At 57.9% G+C, this 22,054-nt stretch overlaps 1 protein-coding gene across 1 annotated transcript in view; it reads left to right on the top strand.

Moving 5' to 3' along the window:
- The window catches only part of ZC3H3 (zinc finger CCCH-type containing 3), a 93,542-nt gene that overhangs the window by 33,952 nt on the left and 37,536 nt on the right, over positions 1 to 22,054 (top strand). The window lies entirely within an intron of this gene.

Here is a 22,054-nt window from a genome sequence, read left to right on the forward strand (position 1 = left end):
TGGTCCCTTCCACTCGCTACCCCGTGGCTGCTCGGGCTTCTTTGGCCGTCCTGGCCGCTGCCCTGCTACAGCAAGTGTTGCAAAGCCATTTTCTCCCCCAGAGGTGCCCAGAGGCGCCTCGCTCTACCTGCAGGCTTTGGCCCAGAGCTGCTCAGCTCTCGCTGTGAGTTGGCAAGCCTGACTCCTCAACAGGTGCCAGAGGCGCCCATTCCTTCAGGAAGCCTCTAGGCTGAGGGCTCTCACCTCTCCTGGTCTGGGGCCCAGCTCCGGTCCATTCCAGGCTCCTGCTCCTGCTGCTGCCTTTTCTCTGTCGCTGCTTCTCGCTGTCTGCGTTGTCCCCAGCATCGCAGCTCTCCTCACTTCCTTCTGAGCCTTTGATGTCCATAATTGCACCAGCAGTCTCCTCAAGGCAACCTAGTCTTTTCCTGCTACCAGAAAACACAACCATGCCATCAAGTCAATTCTGAGTCACAGTGACCCCAGGTTTCCAGAGCGGTAAATCTTTACAGAAGTAGATTGCCCCATCTTCCTTCCGTAGAGTGGCTGGTGGGTTTGAACTGCCAACTTTCTGGTTAGCGGTCAGATGCCTTAGTCACCGCACCACCAGAGCTCCTCAGGCTTTCACTGCTAGGCACCTTTCAGCCTCCACCCGTCACCCAATTCCACAACTGCCTTCAGATGTTAGGTCCGTCGGAGAAGCACCCCACTCTCGGGACCACGTTCTGTCTGAGTTCCCCAGTGCTGCTGTATCAGCAGTACCACAGGCAGGTGGCTCTAACAGACGGGAATGTGTGCCCTCAGTGTTGGAGGTAGAAGTCTGAATTCAGGCTCTGGTGGAAGGCTTTCTCTCCCTGCCAGCTCTGGAGGAGGGCCCTTACCTCCCTTCAGCACCTGTGGGCCCAGCGCTCCTTGGATATCTCCGTGTGTCTTGGCATCAGTCTTTCCCTGGGTCTAGTGGGTTCTCAGCACAGGGACCTGGGTCCAAAGGACATGCTCTGCTCCCAGCCCCCATCTTTCTTGGTGGTAGTCAGGTCCTGCCTTCTCTCTCCTTTCCCTTTTCTCTTTTGTAGCATAAAAGACAACATGGACCACACCCCCAGAATCCTCCCCTTACGTCAGATCGGGGTTTGACCAGAGTCAGGGTGTTAACACTGCACTGTAATGATCTGCTTACGCATCACATCACATCCTGGGAATGGCCACATCATTACATCACGGCCAAACCACTGAGGGTCATGGCCCAACTAAGCTGACACATTCTTCAGGAACACAGTTCAACCCATGATAGTGTGTGTGCGTGTATGTGTGTAATTTTGTGAGTATATGTGCATGTAGAAGTATATGTGGATGGATGTGTGGGCATGTATGAGTATGCGAGCATGTGAACATGTGCAGACATGTACGTGTGTGCACATCGGTGAACATGTGAGCAAAAGAGACATGGGTGAATGAATGTGAGCACATGTGACTAGGTGTGAGTATGTGGGAATGTGTGTGTGTGTGTGAACATAACTGAGCATGTGTGAACATGCGCAAGTGTGTGTGTGCACATGGTGAGCTTACGTGAATACGTGAGATGATGTGAGGGTGAATGTACATGAGCACATGTGAATGCATATGAGTACGAAATTCATGGGCTTGTGTGTTAACATGTGTGAGTATGTGCAAATGCATATGAGCATGTGTGTGAGTACATGTGAGTGCATGGGCATGTCTGAATGTTAGCATGTGTGTGAACACGAGAGTGGATTCACGTATATGAACTTACATGAGTGTGTGGATGCATGTGAGCATGTGTGTGAGCACATGAGTGGATGCATGTGTATGAGCATGTGTGAGTGCATGGCAATGTGGGTGAATATATACAACATACATCAACACGTGAATACATGTTGAGTGTGAGCATGGTTTCTGGCACATGTGGGTGAATGTACATAAATCTGAATACACCTGAGCATGTGTGTGGCACATGTGTGAACATATGCAAGAATGTGCAAGCACATGAGCACGTGAGCATGTGTTTCTGGCATGTGCAGGTAAACATACGTGAGCACGTAAGAACATGTGAACACGTGTGAGTGTGTGAGATGTTTCTGGCACGTGGGTAAACATACATGGATGTGTGTGAACATGCCAGCACACACAAATGTGGCACGGGTATTTCTGAGACGTGTGGATGAACATCCATGAATGTGTGTGAACACGGCACATGCGGCCTCTGCAGCTCCCAGTCTTTGAGGGTTGACTTTCTCACCAACTGTGAGCAGGATCTCCCTTGGGCAGGGTAGGCTCTGGCCTGGCGTGTGACAGCTGGCCCATCTGCTCTCATACTTGCTGGGACCAATGTCCCTTCTGGGGCATGGCAGGAGGGAGGGACATATCGGGCCCTGTGGAGACATGGACCCTGGAGAATTCTGCTAGGAGCACCAGCTGAGGTAAATCATGGAGCTGTTGGGACTCTGTCGATCAGCCCTTCCTCATTCAGTCACGCAAGCGGCTCAGAGGCGGCTGGCAGCCATGTCTTGGACGGGTGGGTACCACCTGCAAGTCCTGGGACAGTGCTGGGACCTGGGGGGTCAGCAAGTGGTGGTTCCAGTGCAGTTGCCTGCACCCTTCCTCCTTTCAGCTTATGGAGGCCCGGCAGTGGACAAGCAGGGACACGAATCGAGACCTCACTGCTGAGCCAGCTGGTGGCCTGTTGGCTGTGAGTGCCTGACTCAGGGCTGGGGTCTAGGACTCAACAGGGAGCCAGAACACAGTGCCTGCCCAGCCGCCGCCTGCCAAGCCCTCACCCAGAGTTCCCTGCAGTCCTGCTGTCTGATGACTGCCCCTTCCTGCCTGGGGAGAGCCATGGGGTCCCTGCAGAGCTCACAAGCAGCAGGGCCTAATCTACCTGCCGTTCTGAGATGCGTGCATTTGCTTGTCCCCTCGCCTGGCTTCCAGCGAGTTCGTTAATCTGGGCTGAGGCTGAAACGTGACTTATACCCCTAAACTGCCTGTCACTTTTCTCCTCTTTGTGAATTCATTTGCCACGAAAGTGCGGAATAAACAGAAGTGCCGTGCTTAAGCGGATGAATGGGCCTGTCCCCAACAACAAATGGCCGTCACCAGCCTGGGCTCACTGGCCGTTTTATTTTACTTCACTTTCGTGTCTGTGCAGTAAATCCTCAGTAATCTTGTGCACGTGACGCTGTGCTGCTGCGATGTGGAGGCTGACGCTTGTCTCCAGAGTGACATCTCGTTGAAGGAGGCGCTCAGTGTGACAACAGAGGGGCCCCTGTGGTGGCCTCGTGCTCCTGCTTGGGACCCTCGGAGTGTCCTGATGAGCAGGGACATCCAGCTCATCCCAGGCCTTCCCTGACCGGCCACAGAGGTGGCCACGGACACCCCAGGAGGCCCAGGGGGGTGTGAAGGGACTGCTGAAGGTGCCCGCAGGGAAACAGGCCCAGTGGGTGGGTCTGGCGAGGGGGTGCAGGCCAGCCTGACCCAAGAGGTACTGGTCCAACTGAGGGAAGCCTGGCCTCTGCTGAGAGGCTGAGCATGGGCCGGGTAGTAGGGTGTGGTGGCTCCTGGCCTGCCTTGGCGTCCTGCCCACAGCAAGTGACCCCCTGCAATGCCCTGCTGGCAGTCTGTGTGGCATTCTGGTCTGACCGCTGACCTCCCTGGACCCTACCCACCACAGCAGGGTCTACCTGCTCCGGCCTGGCCTTGGCTGCAGATGTTGTCGTGGGTCTTGAGAGGTCATGCCTCTGGCAGGGTGACACGGGGGACTTCAGGCTGGTCTGAGACAGACCTGCCCTGCAGCCAAGGCCAGGAGACCACTTGCACTCTGGACAGTGGGCTTGGGGGTGGGCGGAAGCAGGGCCTGCGGGGCCCCAGCTGGCTCTGTCTCTGCTACATGGTTTCCTACATTCAGTTTTTGTTTTTATTGTGACTTGGGTGAAAGTTGACAGAGCAAATCCATTTCCATACATCAGTTCATACACACTTTGTATCATGCCTCTTCTCAGAAGGAAGGTTGGGCAATCTACTTCCCTAGAGATACCACCTCGGAAACCAAAGGAGGGGTCACTACACCAGATCCGACTCGATGGCAGAGTTTGTTTTTTTCTTGATCATGACCACAACAGAAAAACCCCAAACTCATTGTCCTCGGTTGGATCCGACTCATAGTAACCCCTCCTTGGGTTTCCGAGGCGGTATCTCTACGGAAGTAGACTGCCCCGCCTTCCTTCTGAGGAGTGGCGGGGGGTTTGCACGTTTGCACGGTTGTCAGCCTTCTGGTCAGCAGTCGAGTACCTTAGGCCCTGCGCCACTGGGACAGGGACCGTGATTCCCCACAGTGTAACAAGCTCTCCTCCCCCTTTATCCCTGTGGTTAACTCTTCCCTGTGTCCCTCTTGCCTGTGCATTCCTGCCTCCCTGAGCTGTCTCCCTGTGCAAATACTACCCTTCTGTTCTCCCATGATTGATCGCTCCGAGGAGGTATCTACTTGATATAAATGTTCATCCTATTTGCCTGTCCATTGTTCGGCTGGAAGGCATGGGAGTGAGTTCAGTCCCAGACCTGAAAGTTAACCAGGGGCATACTCTTGGGGCTTTTATCAGGCTCTATCAACCTAGTAAGCCTGGTCTTTTTCTTACGATTTTGAATTTTGTGCCACGTTTTTTTCCCTCTCTATCCAGGATCTCCTGCACTGATCTCTTATCCAAATGGTTGACAGTGGTAGCTGGGCACCATCTAGTTCTGGTTTCATGGTCTTATAGACTGAGGATCACGTGGTCTACTAGTCCCTTGGACTAATTGTTTCCATGAATCTTCGGTTTTTTTCATTCTTCTTTGCTCTGGACGAGGAGAGACCCATCGTTACATCTAAATGGCGACTTGCAAGCCTTTAAGGTCCTGGTCACTACTCACCAAAGTGGGGTGTAGAACAATGTTTTTTATGTAGTATGTTATGCCAGTTGAGCTTGATGTCCCACTGTGAGTATGGTCTCGAGCCCACAGGCCCAACAACTTGCTCCCTCAGAGTGGTTGGCTGTGGTCAAGAAGTTACCATAATTTTGTTTCCTGATAGTTGTATTTATGCAGACGTCATTATAGCTCGTATGGCTATGTGTGTAGAGGTATTGGCTGCCAACCTTGTATATGGTCATGGGTGTATTCCCTGTTGCCCAGACACTCCTGGTCATTACCCTGTCTACCTGTGTATCCGCCCGCAGGGCAGTGTCTGTTATTACCCATCACACCGGATTGTGGACTCGGGGGTGACTTCTTCAGGGCCGTACTAGCTAGGAGGTAGCCCTGGTGCACCATGCCCACCTGCTCGGCCCTTGGCCTCCCCCCTCCACATGTGCATCACACCCACACGCTCTGCCCTTGGGCGCCCCCTCCCTGTGTTTTGGGGACCATTTGTGAGGAAAGGTCTAGACCCTTTACAGCAATGCCAGCCCTGGTCCTTGGTCACCGAGGGCCCCTAATCTTGCCACCTGTGGGCCACTGGTTTTCTCTTGGTTGGGGTTGTGTGGGAGGGGCTCTGAGGTGCTGTGGGTGCCTCCCATTCTGGGTCCTCGTGATCCTGCCCTGCTGTCCCCCGTGCTTGTCTTTGGTGCCCACTCTGGGGACATGTTCTCCCACCCTGCACCACTGTGTCTCTCTGCCCCTTTGCTGCACCAACACCCACTGAGTCTCGTCATGCTTGGGGGACTGGAACCTGGAGTCATCACTGTTGACTTTGGTCCTCACTGTGTCCCAGACTTGGCTGAAGAAGTTCCCTCAGGCTGGCTCCTGTGTCCTGTGAGACCCCTGGCCCCTGCTGTTCTCTAGAGGGCCCTGATGCCTTTAGTGCAGTGGCCACAGCTGCTCCCAGGGCTGCATAGCAGGTCCCCAGTGGAGTCATCTGGCCCCAGTGCCGTGTGTCAAGGTAGAGACCATGCTCCAGTGGAGACAGCATTGGGGAGCCACCACCCAGGCCCTGAGCTAGCACTGTTTCTGGCCTTGTTCAGGCCATCTTTGCTCATATGTGGGCATGCATGCACATGTGCAAACATGTACTCCCACACATACACATATGCACACACACACACACACACATGCCCACTCTCACACACAAGCTTCATGCATATATGCAAATACACACATCCATATATGTAGAGATGCACATGTGCACACTCACACAAGCACCTCCTCATGCAGACATTCCCACACATGTATATGCATATGTAGGCACACACATGCACACTCACATGTAAGAGCACCTGTGCATGCAAACACAATACATGCACATATATATGTGCACACGTAGACAGACCTGTTCATACATATGAACACATACATACACATATGTATATGCACACATAGACAAACATGTTCACATATACGAGCATGCACGTGCAGACATGCACACATGCACATACATATATGCACACAGAGAAGCACATGTGCAGATGTATGCGTGCACATAGGTATACACACATATGGACACACATGCTCAGGCACGTGCATGCAGACATGCACAGTGCATGCATGTGCATACACATATAGACACGCTCACACACTAGCATATGTGCACATGTACACATGCATGTGTACATGTATACAAATGTTTACACAGAACATGTCTGCAGACCTACACACATTCATGCATGTATACACACACATGCTCATGCGTATGAGAACATACATGCACACATGTATGTACACAGGCACCACATGCAAGAGCACCCATGTACATGTGCAGGCACATGTGCACAAGCACATGCATGCATTTGCAGATGCACATAGTCACACGTGAGCACATATGCACATGTGTATATGCACATACATACATGCTCACATGAACACACACACAAGCACATGTGCACACATGTATATGCACACACATATGCCCTCACATATGAGCATGCATGGCATTGGCCCCATATGTATGTTCTCACATGCACAGACCTCTACTTTCATAGCCCCCTTGTCCGTCTCTGTTGACACCATTCCCTCCCCCCACTTGTCTGAGTCTCAGCTGCAGGAGACGCCACGGGGCGAAGGCTTGAGGAGCAGGGCTTCATGTTCCCATGGTTCTGCAGGCTAGACCTCCAGACCGGTCTCACCACACAGACTCTGCTGTGGCCTCTTTCCTAGTTTCTGGTGGCTGCTGGGTCTTCTCGGCTCCCTGGCATGTGGATGGCCCCACCCGGCGTCAGTCTCCCCAGAGGTGTCTCTGCATCCAGGACACTCTTTATCATTCAGAAGGATTAAAGTTTAGGGCCCACCCACTCAGTGGGACCTCATTAAGAGAATGAAAGAAAGCCCTGTTTCTAGCAGGGTCACAGCCACGGGGCCAGCTCAGGACGTGCTTAGTCCCGTCCACAGCGCTGACACGTCCGGTTCCTGCCCAGCATCACGCTGGCCCCAGCTCCCCTTTCCGGGGGTGGGGGGCACCTGGCCCGCCCGTTGTCCTCAGCACGCGGCCCATCTGCTCCAGCCAGCAGACGAACTAGTTGCCCAGAACCACTGCAAAAGCGAGGTGACAGGTCTGCGATAGGTGTGAAATGCGTGAGGCCCACGTATATTCTGTGGGCTTTGACCGATGTCCTGTGCGGCCCACATCTCTGTCAGGAGGGCCCAGTCCGGCCCGCCAGCACGTCCCCTGAGGCAGCTGCCCCTTTTGGTGTAATCTTTTCTGGTAGGCACTCAGGTGCTAACCAAGATGTTGGGGGTTTGAACCCACCAGCTGCTCCACAGGAGAAAGATGAAGCAGTTGGCTTTGGTAAAGATAACAGCCTTGGAGACCCTGTGGGACAGTCCCACTCTGTCCTCTAGGGGCGCTGTGAGTCAGAATGGACTCCACGGCAGTGGATGTGGTTTGGGCTTTGCTTCTGTGAAGATTGACAGCCTTGGAGACCCTGTGGGCAGTTCCACTCTGTCCTCTAGGGGCGCTGTGGGTCAGAATCCACTCCACGGCAGTGGGTGTGGTTTGGGCTTTGCTTCTGTGAAGATTGACAGCCTTGGAGACCCTGTGGGCAGTTCCACTCTGTCCTCTAGGGGCGCTGTGGGTCAGAATCCACTTCACAGTAGTGGGTGTGGTCTCAGCCCCACCCCACCTCACACAAGTGGCCTTGTTGTTGTTGTTATTTGCCATCGAGTCGGCCCCGACTCATAGCAACCCCTCCTTGGGTTTCCGAGGCAGTATCACTACGGAAGTAGGAATGCCTTACACACATGTTTTGTCCCGCTGCTCCCATAGGCACGTGTCTGTGGCTTGTCTCCTCCTTGGACACCTCTGTGTCGGGTCTCAGCCTGTCTCCAGCTCCTGGCTGGGCCCCAGGCTGCACCCCGCATTGGTGGCTGTGAGCACCTTAGTGTAGATCCATCTGTGCTTGAGACCCTTAGCTGAGCACCTGGGTGTGGCCTTGCTGGGACATGGGGGATGGCACCTGTCTTGTGTGCTCCGGCCAGGCCCCTCCCTCCACACATGCCCTTTCTGTCCCTGGGATGCTGGTGTTAGTGGCTTGGGTTTCAGGTGCTCCTGGGTGTGTGGTAGCATGGCCCTGAGGGCTCATCATCTGGAGGTGCCGGCTCTTCCTGTCTTCTCCCAGACAGCCCTGTTGTCTGGCTGTCCCTCTCCTCTTGAGAGAGGTAGGGGTGGGTCCAGGGCTCAGGCTGTGGCTCGTGCCCCTGCTGTAGCCTCGCCGCTCGGGAAGCCGTGCTTCCTGCCTGGATGTCAGGGCCTTTCCGCTTCCAGGTGGGCTGCGCTCCTGGCCCTGCTTCTGCACCCGGCACCCTCCCACGCTGCCTGGGACACACTCATGTCCAGCTGGGTCCGGCTGCTGTCAGTGCTCCTGTCCCTGCACAGGCCCTCTCTCCGGGAGCCCAGAGGTGGTGGGGGGCCCCAGGCAGTATATTCTGGGGTCCCGTCCTCCGCCTGAGCATACACCTTCCCTCATGGCTTAGGCCAGGGACCTGGCTGGAGAGCGTCGTTCCTCCACCCATGTGCCCTAACGGGCCATGCCATCCACCGAGGAAGGCCCACCAAGGGACCCCCACAAGGCCTTCTCCTTGGCCGTCCTTAGGCATAAAGAAGCCAGCAGAGAGGCCTGCCTGGGGGCCCCAGGGGTGTGCGGCACAGTGGGGCCAGGACTGGCCAGGTGCCTCCTTCTGGGCCACAGCCCTACAAGCTTGTGGAGAGCTGAATGTGGCGGGGCCGGCCCGGAGCCAAGTGCGCCCACCAGGGCCTAGCCGCCCACGCCCACCACCTCCCGGCGCGGTGCTGATCCAGGTCTCGCGGCAGGTTTTTCGGAATTATACTTTATGAGAGCAGTCAGCCACGGCTCCCCCAGCGCTGTAAAGTGAATGGGATGGCCCCTCGGCGCCTGCGCTCGTTCTTAGAACGCTTTATTTTATGAAACAGGACAGGGAGCTTAGTGACTTATTACTATTCATTTCGTTTCAATGCAGTAAATATTGATTCAGTTGGGGGTTTTCAATTTGAACCACTCGGCGATTATATAAAATATTACCGGTCTCTGAAATTATGCTTACCGATCCCTCCGGCTGCTCATTAAGGAAGGAGGGCAATTTTTAGATCCTTTGCCTCCATCATTCTAATGGATGGGCCGAGGTGCGTCTCTGCACGGGAGATGCCATGGTAGCTGCTGGCGGGGCTGACAGCGCGGATGCAGCTCTTCATTTGGAAGTTGGTTCAAAGCCTGCTTGATGTATGCATTTTTCCGTCTGTCTGAGGCAGGCAGGCCTCTCAGCTCTGCAGCTGCTCCGGGGACAGCGGGCTGTGCCAGCGCCAAGTCTGCCTGCCAGCCCCTTCAGGGCTGGAGGGCTGGCCCGTGGGCTGTGGGGCCGGGTGCTCTGGATGGGGTGCGGCCTTGTCCCTGCCCCCACCATGCCCTTGATGGTTTGGAAGGCCAGGGAGAGGAGAACCACATGCCGGGCATCAACAGCCTCATGAGTGCTGAGATCTGGCAGCCAAGGGCCACCCCTCCTCTTCCTCTGGAACCTGGTCCAGAAGGGGCGGGATTTGGTGCTTAGAATCCCGCCCTCAGTGACCTGGGCGGAGCCTCGGCAGGCTAGGCAGTGAACTCTTACCCGAGGTCACAAAGCTAGCCGACAGTGGGCCCAGCACGTCCTGTCCCTTCTTGCTCCTTGTGTGAGACGTGTGTGTGCGGGCCATTCGTGTGAGCGCTGCGTGCAGGTAGTGTGTGTGCGCCGTGTGTGTGTGGGGGGGGAGGGGAGACGTGTGTGGCCCATGTGAGCTGTGTGTACAGGTAGTATGTGCAAACTGTGTCCAGGGCCATGTGTGCAGGCCGTGTATGGGCCATGTGTGTAAGCTCTGTGTCTGTGAGCCTGTGTGCAGTCTGTGTGTATGTGAGCTGTGTGTGTGTGATCCATGTATGTGGGCCATGTGTGTGAGCTGTGTGTATGTGTGCAGGCCATGTGTGTGTGTGATCTGTGTATGTGGGCCAACTGTGAACCGTGTGTGTGTGGAACTGCGTATATGAGCCATGTGTGTGAGTCGTATGTAGGTATGTGCAGCTTGTGGTGTGTGTGATCTGTGTATGTGGGCCGACTGTGTGAGCCGTGTATGTGTGTGGAACTGTGTATATGGGCCATGTGTGTGAGCCGTATGTAGGTATGTGCAGGTTGTGTGTGTGTGATCTGTGTATGTGGCCGTGTATTTGAGCTGTAGGTGGCTATGTGTGTGCCGGCTGTGTGTGTATGGGACCTCTGTGTGTGGGCCGAACACTTTGCTGGTGTCCAGGCATTGCGGCGGCAGATCGGAGCCACACGGGCCCTGAGCTGGGGCTGGCCCATCCCTGTGGCTCAGTGCTTGGCACCCAGTCCTGGGATGGCCCTGCCCAGTGGTGGGGAGGCAGCATGTACAGACAGGCTGGCTTGGCCCTGGTGGTCAACACCAAGGGTGGCGGGACCAAGAGTGTCTGCTCGGGTGTCTAGCTGACACCCCTTCTTCGCTCACCAGGCCGTTAGCCTCCAGAGACCCCTGCCCTCTGAACAGGACATGGGTAGGGACTGGTAGCCCCTCTGGCAGGCTGTGCAGCCAGATGGCTTGCCTGCTCCTGCACTTCCTGTCATTGCTGGGGGGCACCCCCCCCTCAGGTGTCAGCAGAACTCGGCTGTGCCCGCGTGAGCCATGGGCTCAGGATGACAGAAGGTGCAGACGAAGGGCTTCATGGGAACTGTGAGGAGCCTGCAGGGCGGGGGGTGGCAGGGTGCAGATGGGGTGGGGCCTCCTGGTGGAGGATGTGGGAGTGGGACTGATAGAGGCCAGGGGCGAGGACTGCTGGCCAGTGTCCGCCCAGAGCTGGGCACATGGGGGGCGGCCAGGAGGGACTGCTGGCCAGTGTCCTCCCGGAGCTGGGCGCATGGGGGGCGGCCGGGAGGGACTGCTGGCCAGTGACCAGTCCCTGGCTGCCCATGTGTACATGCCTCATATCTGGGTCTCGTGTCTGTGTGTCCTGCTGCCTGGCCTTCGTCCCTCCCAGTGGCCTTCTTCCTGCTTTCCTGCTCTGCCAGCCTCGTCTCTCATCTGATGCTCCTCCCTGCGGTCTCTCTCCCTCTGTGCTGGCCAATCTGTTCTCTTCCCCTCTCGGTAGCTGGCAGGCACTGCGGGTGCCCCAGGTGGGGAGAAGCCCCCTGTGGGGCCAGGGTGGGAGGCACAGGGCTGACAAGGAGTGGGGGTGTTGGTGGCCACGTTTCTGAGGATGGAGGGACGTGTGTACAGCATGCAGAGGGAGGAGGGGCAGTCTGAGGTCCCTCTTGACTCCGGGCTGAGTCAGGACCCCACGCCTTTCCCCAGCAGCGCGCTGGCCCTGTGCTTGCCCGTCACATAGCCCCTCTGCACCACTCCATGCTCTCCGCCATGAGCCAGAGCCCAGAGCCATCTGTCCCTGGGGCAGGATGGCTGCAGAGGGACGAGGTCACCTCGTGACGTTGGTGCAGCCTCCAATCCCCACTCCAGGAACCACTCACTTCTGGTCTGGCCATGGGCTGCCCAGCCTCTCAGTGCCTTTAGGGGCCTGGAGAGAACAGGTCGTGCAGGGCCTGTCTCTGTCATGGCCGAGCCCTGAGGAACAGGACTTGGGGGACCCTGGTAGGAAGCCGCAAACTCACATGACGAAGCCCCCTGCAGCCTGCAGTGCCTCCGTGGTGGCTGCAGCTCTAGCCGTGGGGTGTCTGAGGCCCACCCGGTGTGAGGAGTGTTCAGTATCCAGATGCTGTAAGGGCAGTGGGGCTCAGGAAGGATGCCTGCAGTCCTGCTGGCCTATTGTTCGCCCTGTGGATGGAGGAGGGGAGCCATGGGGGCTGCCGGTAGCATGGGCCCCCCCAGAATGAGGCTTGGGGGGCCAAAATGCAGCCCTGACAGGAAAGGCTAACCTGTCCCAGTCCCCGCGTGCTGGGACCTTACACTGAGGTCGTCAGTGTGGATCTATGTCCTTCTGTGTTGCAGGTCCTCCTGCCGTTACCTTATCCCAGAACTCGGCAGGTGCGGGCATTGCCACATGGGGCCTGGGGCCGGCACTTGAGTCCAGTGCCGTCAGTGGTCAGCGTGTGTGGCTGGTGCACTGGGAAGGAGGGAGGATATAGGACAGGCCATGCATCTGGAAGGTGTTGGACCCACGGAGGTCCTGCTGGGCGCCTTGCACCTGGACAGCTCTGGGGCTGGCCCTCTGGGTGAGCTGGTCTCCAGCCTCTGTGAGGCCCCTGACTGTCAGTGGGCGGGCCTGTTTGTTTGCAACTTTAGTCCCTGGTGCAGAGGTGCAGGTCCGGGGACTGCTGTGTGGTAGGGAGAGCTGCGGTGAGCCGTGCCCTTCCTTGAGCCCTACCCTCGTGGTCCTGCTTTTGTCTGTCTTCTCTTGCTCGGAGTCAGCAAGGTTCCCGCGCCGCCCACCACCAGGGCCGGACCGTGTAAATTGCGGCGATCCGTCTGTTGAGATGCCTCCACTCCCCAAGTCAGCACTTAGTTGGCGAGGCACTTGATTTAACAGCGTGGGAGCCTGTGCCGGAAAAACCGCCGGGATAAATCACCGCCCGACGTCACGGAGTAGACCGAATCTCAACATTAACTACATTAATAGTAGCAGGAGCCGAATTAAGAAAGCCATAAAGTACCGGCAGGGGCGTGTGAGTTACGGTCCCTGCCGGACCCGCTGGGGCGGGGCCTGGCCGGAGACGGCGGCCACGCCCACCGGCCTCTCGCTACAGTCTGCGGTTCCTGGAGGCTGGGACTTGGGGCCAGTCCTAGTCGGCACCTCGCCTTGTTTGTTTGGGGGGCGGTTCGGCAACTCCAGCTGCAGCCGCAGGTGGCATGCTTGCAGGTGCACAGATGGGCAGCCCCGGCGGGGCTCAGGCCATCCGCAGCCTCCTGGCTAGGGCGGACGCCATGTGGCCCCAGCTCCCAGCTTGCACCCAGCGTTCAGTGAGTCTGCCCACTCCCAGCCTCTAGCTGGCTGAGGGCATCTCTCCTGCAGGCCTCAGCCAGTGAGCACCAACAGGTGCTGGAGTGTACCTGGAGGGTTCGAGCAAGAGCCCACATGGTCCCGGGCTGTGGGCAGATCTTGACTTAGGTGCCTGCAGCTTGTCAGGCTTCGTGGAGGCGGGGACCTTCGTGGTAACAGACCTACCCACAGACATGGTCCCTGTATCCACCTTCCTGCCCCAGGGAGCAAGGTGCTGGGCCCTGGGGTCCTGGCCTCAGGGAGGGTGGTGCACACAGTGGGGCCCCTTGGTAGTCTCCTCTGCCCTCAGCATTGGCGGCCACGGGCAGGCAGAACCTGGGGCCACTCAGGGGAGGGGCTAGCACCCTGCTTGAATTGCAGCGTCTGGCGGACCTCGTCAGGCGTCAGTCAGTTCTCTCAGGTTCGCCGCTGTCAGCTGGGACCCTGGCAGCAGCCCTGGCCTGTCTCGGCAGCCTGTGAGGGCCCTTTTGGTGGGGACCCTGCAATCTGCTCCTTGCCTCTGTGTTGCCTGTTCAACCAGATTTCACCAGCTTGAGCCACGCTCTTAGAGCACGGGGCTTAGAGCCCACCCCCGGATCATAGAGGAGTTCAAGCCCACTTTCCCCTGCTGTTGCGGTCTCGTTTTTACATGGAAACTGTTCCATCTGGGATTTACGTGGGGTGGCGTGGTAGAAGGCAGAAGTTCGACTTGGTTGGCAGTGCGCTTGGCTGGCCACCCCCTGGGCCCGCGGGCCTCTGTCCGGATTCAAAATGTCACTTTGGGGCACAGCTGCTTGTTCCCACTCCGCAGATCTGTCGGGGCCCGGACGGTTCTTCGACTCTGTTTCTCTTACTAACAGTGTTGTTCTCTTATGAGGGGTAACAGGGAAGCGCCCACGTTGTCAGCACCCCATCCACGGGTCTGTCTGTGTAGCCTGTGCATCCCCATGCTCCGCCTGTGGTCTCCACCCCAGGGGTTCTCACTCTCTGACCTCTGTCCGTGCAGGTTAGTTCAGCCTGTTGCTGAGGGTCTCGTGGACAGGACCACTCCGAGGTACCTCTGTCTGCTCAGGTTTCCTCAGACTCACCCAGAGGGCAGGGGCGGGCATCATGCTGTGGACAGTGACTGGCAGGTTTCTAGCAGCAGTGTGCGTGTGCCCAGTCTTCCGTGCTCCTAGGCCGGGTGGCATCCGCAGTCTAATCTGATGCACTGGTGGGGGTGTGGTGGCATCGCGTGCTCTGGTGAATGGGGACCCAGGAAGGGGCGTGTCCCCTGGTGCCCCGAGCGCCTGTGGGCTGGGTGGGTCTGTGAGGGTCCCTTCCCAGTCTTGGCCCGTTTTGGATTTTGGTGTTTCTCGTCGGCCCGCTGGGGTTCTTCATGTTCTGGATACCCCCTCTGGTGGTAGTTTCTAGTGGCCTTCCCTTCCTTTGGTCAAATTCATTGTTGCAAAATACACACAACGCAGCTTCGCCGGTTCCAGGTGTTTTATGTGTACAATTCAGTGACGCCAGTAACATTCTTCATGTTGTGAACCGTCCCCAGTGTCCTTGGGTGCTTTTTTCCCCCAGCAAAATCGGACACTCGATGCCTTCAGCATGGCCCTCCCCCTCCTGCCTCCCGCCCCTGGGGAGCGCTGTAAGCACTGTCTCTCTGTGCTTGCCTGCTGAGCGGGTCCCGTGGGGCTTGCCCTGGCTGAGTGTGTGGGAGCGCTGTGGGACTTCACTGCCTTCCTGGCGGAGGAGTCGTCTGTGGTTTGCTGCACCACGTTGTGTGTATCCGTTCCTCTCTCGGTGGGCGTTGGGTTGTCCCCCTTGTGGCAGCTGTGGCCAGTGATGCAGAGAACAGCGGCCCACAAGCCTCTGCTCGAACCCCTGCTTTCTAGTTTCTTGGGTGCGCACGCAGGAGCGGACTTGCGGGCTGACTCTGCCCAGCTGTGTGAGGAGGCTGGCTGTACCCCAGGCGCCTGAACGTCCGTGCCCCCCGGCAGTGCTTGAGAATGCCATGGTTTCTGCATCCTGCCCAAGAAGTTGCACTTCTTGCCTTTGGCGACGTCTCTGCATCGCTTCTTGGGGCCAGTGCTCTCGGCGTCCTGGCCCCAGGAAAGGACTGTTCTAGGCTTTCCGTCAGTCTGTGAGCGTCTGTGGACCATGTCTGTCTGGCCTGAGGTGGGGCCGTGGTCCCTCCGTCTCCACGTAGAGGTCCACGTGTTGACAGAGCCCCTCCCTGCGAGTGCAGGGTGCCTTTATAGCCCCTCAGGTGACCGGGTTTGTGTGGACTGCTCCCTGACTCTCTGTTGGTGCCATTGGCCTGTTTGTTCATCTCCTTGGTTATTCAGAGTATTTGTTCTTTCAGATGAAAATGTGAGTCAGGTTCTCAGCCTCCCCCAGCACTGGGCCACCAGGGGCAGCTGTGGCTACGAGGCCTACTCCTCTGGTCCAGGCTGCACTGCTCTGGGCACCCCCACTGTCTCCTGTCTTCCGGGGGCTGAACCCCAGGCTCTTGGAGCCGGTCAGTCTCAGCAGTGCCCGTTTTCTGCAGGAACACGCAAAAGGCCACCGGCTTCAGCTGCAGCGCGTTTTTGAAAGTGTCATTTTATGGAGAATTTTCCTTTTCATCTTGTTGTTTATTAGGCTCTTAAGGAGAAAGCTTGTAATGCGTCCATTGATCGAAATACCGATAGGATAGATGTTCTCGCATAAAACAGCCAACCCGTCGGAGGGGAGCAGCCCGCTAGGGAAGAGGCAGGGACGATTTGTACTGGCCGCCGGCACTGCTGGCTGTCGGCAGGTGCCCGAGCCGCGTGAGTCCTCGCTGGGGAGAGGAGGGTGGGCAGGCAGGTACGAGGGGGGTCCCACGAAGGGGCGGCACCCTTGCCATCAGGTTATCGCTGGGCCTGCCAGTCAGAGGAGGTCAGAGGTTGTCCCTCTCCCCCGGCCCCACTAGCCCATCACAACCAGCTCCTGCTGCCCTGGCCCCAGGCATGACTCGGCCTCTGCTAGCCCCTGGCTGAGGCTTTCGTTGCTCTTGGTGCAGCCATAGGACCATGCCACTGCCCGTCTGCCCTGGCCCCAGCTGGCCCCTCTCCACCTTGGCCTGGAAGGCAAGAGGAGCAAGCCCTTGGTTGGGAGGTGGGGGACGAAGGCTGGGATAGCACCAAGTCAGCGCCTGCCTGCTGAGCCCCTGCCCAGAGTGGTCACAGGGCCTCAGGCTGGCCCTGGATGCCTGTAGCCAGACAGCCCTGGAGCGTGGTGGGCTCTCAGGCCCCTGGTGGCCCGCTGCACTCATTTCCCTCGATGGTCTCCTTGCACAGAGGAGTGAGCTGTGGGGAACTGGTGGCAGTGCTCCCGCAGAGGCAGGACAGGGATGCCGCAGCCCGTCTGCCACGCTGTGGTCGTGGGCCAGGTGGAGAAGACCCTCACTCTTCTTGGGCACAGCCTCTGGGCTCAAGCAGGTGAGCAGGGACCTGGCAGGGAGGGAACTGACCAGCTGTGCAGCCCTCTGCCCAGCATGGAGGCTCACTAGGTCTTGGTCTCCCTGCTGTGACGTGTTTTCCCAGTGCCCACAGAGGTGCTTGCACTCCCCTCGAGCTGGGCACTTGGCAGGGCCCTGCCTGTCTGTGCTGAGAAGGTGTCCTGTTGGCCCACAGTGCTGGCTGGAGCCCTGAGGGCCGTGTGTCTGGGAGAGCAGTCTCAAGTCTCTCCTCTGGGACCTACTCATACTTGTCGTGGGGCAGAGTGGCTGGGTTGGGCACAGGGCGCATAGGGCTGAGGCCGGTGGGCAGGCATCTCTGAGAAGCCTCTGGGCAGCTTGGCCTAATCTGGTGAGCGGTAGAGGACAGCTGGGCTGGGCTGGGCACACACACATGCACACACATCCACATGGCTCCACATACATACACATGTGCACATGCCTGCATGCACACAGAGAAACACATCACATGCACACACACCCACATGGCTCAACATGCATACACAGGTGCACACGCCTGTACGCACACAGAGAAACACATCACATGCACACATGCTGCACACGTGTCATAAGCACATACCTGCACTCAGACACACATGCATATACTCCCCCATAGGTACATGCACACACACTCCACGCATGCACCTGTGTGCACACACAGGTGCACATATACACGTGCACAGGTATAGGCACGTTTCACACACACACACCTGTGTGCACACATGCATAGATCACAAATGCACACACCCACATGCACAGGTACATTCACACATGCTCCATACATGCACCTTTGTGCACATGCAGAGATCACAGGCACATACTCACATGCACAGGTACATGTACACCCCCACCTCCCCAGCTGCACCCGTGTATGCACACACATACGCACACCTAGACACAAAGGTACATGCATATGCACCTTTGTATACACACACACCACACACACACATACATGCACCCACAGATACATGCACACATGCTCCACACACGTGTGCACACAGAGAGACCATACATATGCATGCATATGTATGCGAGTGCACACACGTGAACCTGCGCACACCACGCCTGCATGTGCTCTCTGTACCTGCACACATGCCCGTGCCCTGCTGAGCGGAGCTGCTGGCATAGGCTGCCAGCCGAGCAGGCCCCCGTCAGCGTTTCCGGTGGAAAGGCCCACTTAAGCAGTTTTGAGTGCCGCTGTCACGGTGTGGCGGCTCGGCGCCTGACCTACTTGGGGATTCGCCGTGCCGAGCCGCCTCCCTCGGGCCCGCGCCTCTTCTGCTGACTCTGCTCCCTGCCGGGTTCTGAGCTTCGCAAAATCTGCTCCGTTTCCTGCAAAACGATTCCCACTTACTCCTCCTGCTCTCACTGGCCTGCCCATCTCCTGCCTGGGTTGCCACTGGTGGGGTGGCCTGTCTGGGGTGCTGGGTGCCCACACCACGCGCTGCCTCTGCCCCACCAGCCGGCTGGGACCAGAGGCCACGTCTGCATCTTCCCACATCCGTCCATGCCTCGCGTCCTTGGAACCAGTCAGGCAGCAGGCTGTCAGAGTCGGCTCCCCCCAGACCCGCTCAGACCTGCTCTGGCCCTTTGCCCCTCCAGCCTCGGCCTTCCCCTCCCCGTCCACCCCAGCCCCTCCCACCCCAGCTCTGCAGACAGCCGGCTTTCTACAGACCAGCCTTGCCTGTCTGGGCCTGCAGAGCCCTTGCCCCGACCCTGCCTGCCCCCAGCTCTCAGTGCCAGCCTGGCACTCAGCTCCATTCCCGCCCCCCCGCCCCCCAGCTCGTGCTCCTCCATCGGGTGCTGGCTCTGGAGTGGCTGCCAGGACAAACACGACCCTGCAGCTCTTTCTGGACTCAGCAAGTCTTGCCCATCCAGACCCTGGCCCCAACCTCCTGCCCACCCTGGCTCTGCCCCTAATCTCCTGCCCACCTAGATCCTGCCCTGGCCTCCTGCCCACCCTGGTAACATGGAGCTGCCCCAAGGCTGGGAGAGGGAGCTCAGGAGCTTGGAGCAGGCCATCGACCCCACTCACTGGGGTCCTGGAGGGCTTCCCTGAAGACATGACGTGTGGGCTTGTATTGGGTGACTGGGGTGGCGGGCAGAGGGGCCAAGGGTGCAGAGGCTTCCTGGAGTGGGGGACACCAGCATGGCTGGGCTGCAGTGTATTGGGGGGGTGCTCTTGTCCTGACCATTGTGAGAGCTGAGGAACCATTGTAGGGGGTCAAGGGGCTGGTTCACCAACAGCCTACTGTCAGGGCCATGTGGGTGTAGACATGGGCTTGGGCCTAGCCCAATGTGTGGGAGACCAGCAGCCTGGGCAGGGGTGCAGGGAGAGTAGGATCCCCAGAGACCCGGGTCTGGCCTTCACGACTGTGGGTGCAACAGTACCTAGGGGCCGGGAGGGGGGACTGTGCTGTGTAGGTGGCCCTGGGAGTAGAGCATGGGGGTAGGGTGAGGGCAGCTGTGGGCTGGCAGAGGCCCTAGATGGGGGATGGGGTCTGCTCAGATCTGCACCCTTGGAGAGCCGGGAGGTGGGGAGGGTGGTGTGGATGGCTTCCTGGATCCGAGAAGTGATGGGAGACAAGAGGAGGGGCAGGTTCTGGTTTCTGGTTTTTAGTGGACGAGACTCTGGTGCTGGTCATGCAAGTCTTGAGTCTGCCACCCTGGGGAGCTATGTGTGTGTGGTATGTGCACACGTATGTGGGCAGTGTATATGCACACGTGCAGGATGTGTGTGTGTTTTGTGTGAATGCAAGTGTGTTAATGCGCTGCGCGCACATGTATATGCATGCTATGTACATATGTGTGGTATATGCACATACATGCACAACGTGTTTATATATACGTGTGTATATTTGCATATATCTGTGTCTTGTGTGCATGCGTGCCCATGTCTGTATGGGCATGCGTTCACATGTGTACACACATGCATGGTATATGCGTGCACACATGTGTGTCCACAGCATGTATGTAGTTTGGTGTGTCTCTGTGCATGCAGTATTGTGTGTCTGCATGTGTGTGTCTGTGGTACACATGTATGCTTGCACACGTGGGAGTCTGGTTGCCTGTCTGCTCCTGTTCACGTGTGTCCAGGACATGGCAGCAGTGGACGAGGCCTTGGGAAGGCCTTATTGGCAGTGATGCAGGCTGGGAAGCCCCCTGCCAGGCAGACCTGGCAGATGTCCTGGACACAGCATGTCGGGGCCCGCAGGACAGGCACGTGTTGGGGCCAGAGCGCCCCGCCCCCTCATCTCTGGCCAGGGCACTTGTGGCGCTGGCTTTGTGGGTACCCTCTGGATAGAAGCCCTGAAGTCTGAGGAAACCCTGAAAGGCCTTGGGGTCACGTGGCCCTGCCATTCTTCGCAGGCCTTCGTCTCAGTCTCCTGGTCGCATTAGGACGCGGCCCAGGTGTGCATCCTCGCCTGGCTCCCGGCTCAGTTCCTTTGCCTACTGTGTCCTGCGAGTGGAGGCCAGCTGAGTGTGCGGCTGCACCGAGGCGGACAGCGGTGTGTTTTCCCTTTTAAGCTCGCTGCGGTATCTCTCGTATGTTCTCAGCCGTCTCCCCCGCCCGTCCTTGTGCCCCGCGGGGCCGAGGGGAGGACCAGCCCTCACCCTGTGTAGTCAAGGTCATGGTGATAAATCCTGGTGCATTGTCACTTCTATTCGGAGTAAATTGGCTGGCCGCTTTCGGGCTGTGGAGAGATAATTTGCTGTAGTATTTCAAGTGGATTAGAAATGGATTTGAAGGGAGAGTTCATGCCTCCCATTACAAAGGCGGGAAGGAAGACCATCTTAGGCGCTGCTCCCTCCCCAGCCTTCATTATCCACGCTTAATACCTTTCCTATTTTCCAGCGTTAATGAAATTTCCTGGCGGCGTGGGCCTGCCGGACGGATGGGAGAAGTCTTTAGATCTGAGGCTCCGCTGTAGAAAAGGAATTACAGGCCCGCGCCGGGCGGGCAGGCGCGCTCTCCGGGTCCTTGGCCTGGCTATTATCTCATTAATTTCATCGTCTCTTCTCAATACAGTTCGCTTCCAAAGGCTGTCCTTTCCATTAGGTGACAATTTACTGGAGTGCTGTGACACCCGAGGCCGCGGAATGCTACAAGGTGTTGAGGGAGGGCAGTCCCTGCCTGCCCCGTGAGCCACACCCTAGTGCCCTCCTGGGCAAAGGTGCTGCCAGTGAAGCAGGGCCCAGCTGAAGGGACAGGGGGCAGAGCAGTGGAGGGAACAGAGCGGTGGAGGGGACAGAGCTGTGGGGAGGACAGGGGTGGGACACTGGACGGGACAGAGATGGAACAGTGCAGGAGGTGGGTGGTGGAGATGTTTGGTGGCACCTGCAGGCCTTCCTCTGTCCCCTGCTCTGATCTGCTGGGCTGTGTGAGGCTCTGGCGGCCCTCCTGTGTTCTCGGCATGTCTACACGTGACCGCCTGCCCCTCAGTGTGCTGAGCAGTGGGTGACACCCACCCCTGGCGCACGTGCCTGGGCTTGGGACAGAAGGCTTGGCTTCCATTCGTCCTAGGGGACCTGTCATGGTGTGGGCCTGCTGTCCAAGTCCAGGGGGCTGTTTGGAGGGTGCAAGTGCCCTGGGACACTTATTCTTTCTCAGTCCTAGAAGCCAGAAGTCTGGGACCGAGCTGTGGGCAGGGTTGGTTCCTTTCTGGTCCCTCCCGGCCTCTGTTGGAGCCAGCATCCCTGGGCTTGTGGCTCCATGGCTCCGGCCTCTGCCTGTGTCATCAGGGGGCCTTCTCCTTGCGTCCGTGCCCAGCCCCCCCATAAGGATGCCCATTGTTGGGTTTCGGGCTCACCTCCTCCAGTGTGGCCTCACCCTAACTGGATCACCTCTTCAAAGACTGTTTCCAAACTAGGCCACAATCACAGGTCCAGAGTCAGGACTTCAGCACGTCTTTGTGAGGACACAGTTCTGCTCACAGCAGAAGTGGATGGGACACAGTGATTGAAAGTGCTTGTTGATGGGCGGGGAGAAAAGTCGTGGCTGGCTCAGGAGACATGTCCTCAGAGACCTACCGCTCAGCCTGGAAAGCTGAACAGGAGGAGGCGGGGCCGGCCAGGGTGGGGCCGAGGGGGCGGGGCCAGTGGGAGCAGGGCAGAGGAGGTGGGG

The sequence above is a fragment of the Orycteropus afer genome, unplaced genomic scaffold, assembly GCF_000298275.1.
Source record: "Orycteropus afer afer isolate SDZICR_OR568_19922 unplaced genomic scaffold, OryAfe1.0 scaffold00574, whole genome shotgun sequence".
Lineage (NCBI taxonomy): Eukaryota > Metazoa > Chordata > Mammalia > Tubulidentata > Orycteropodidae > Orycteropus > Orycteropus afer.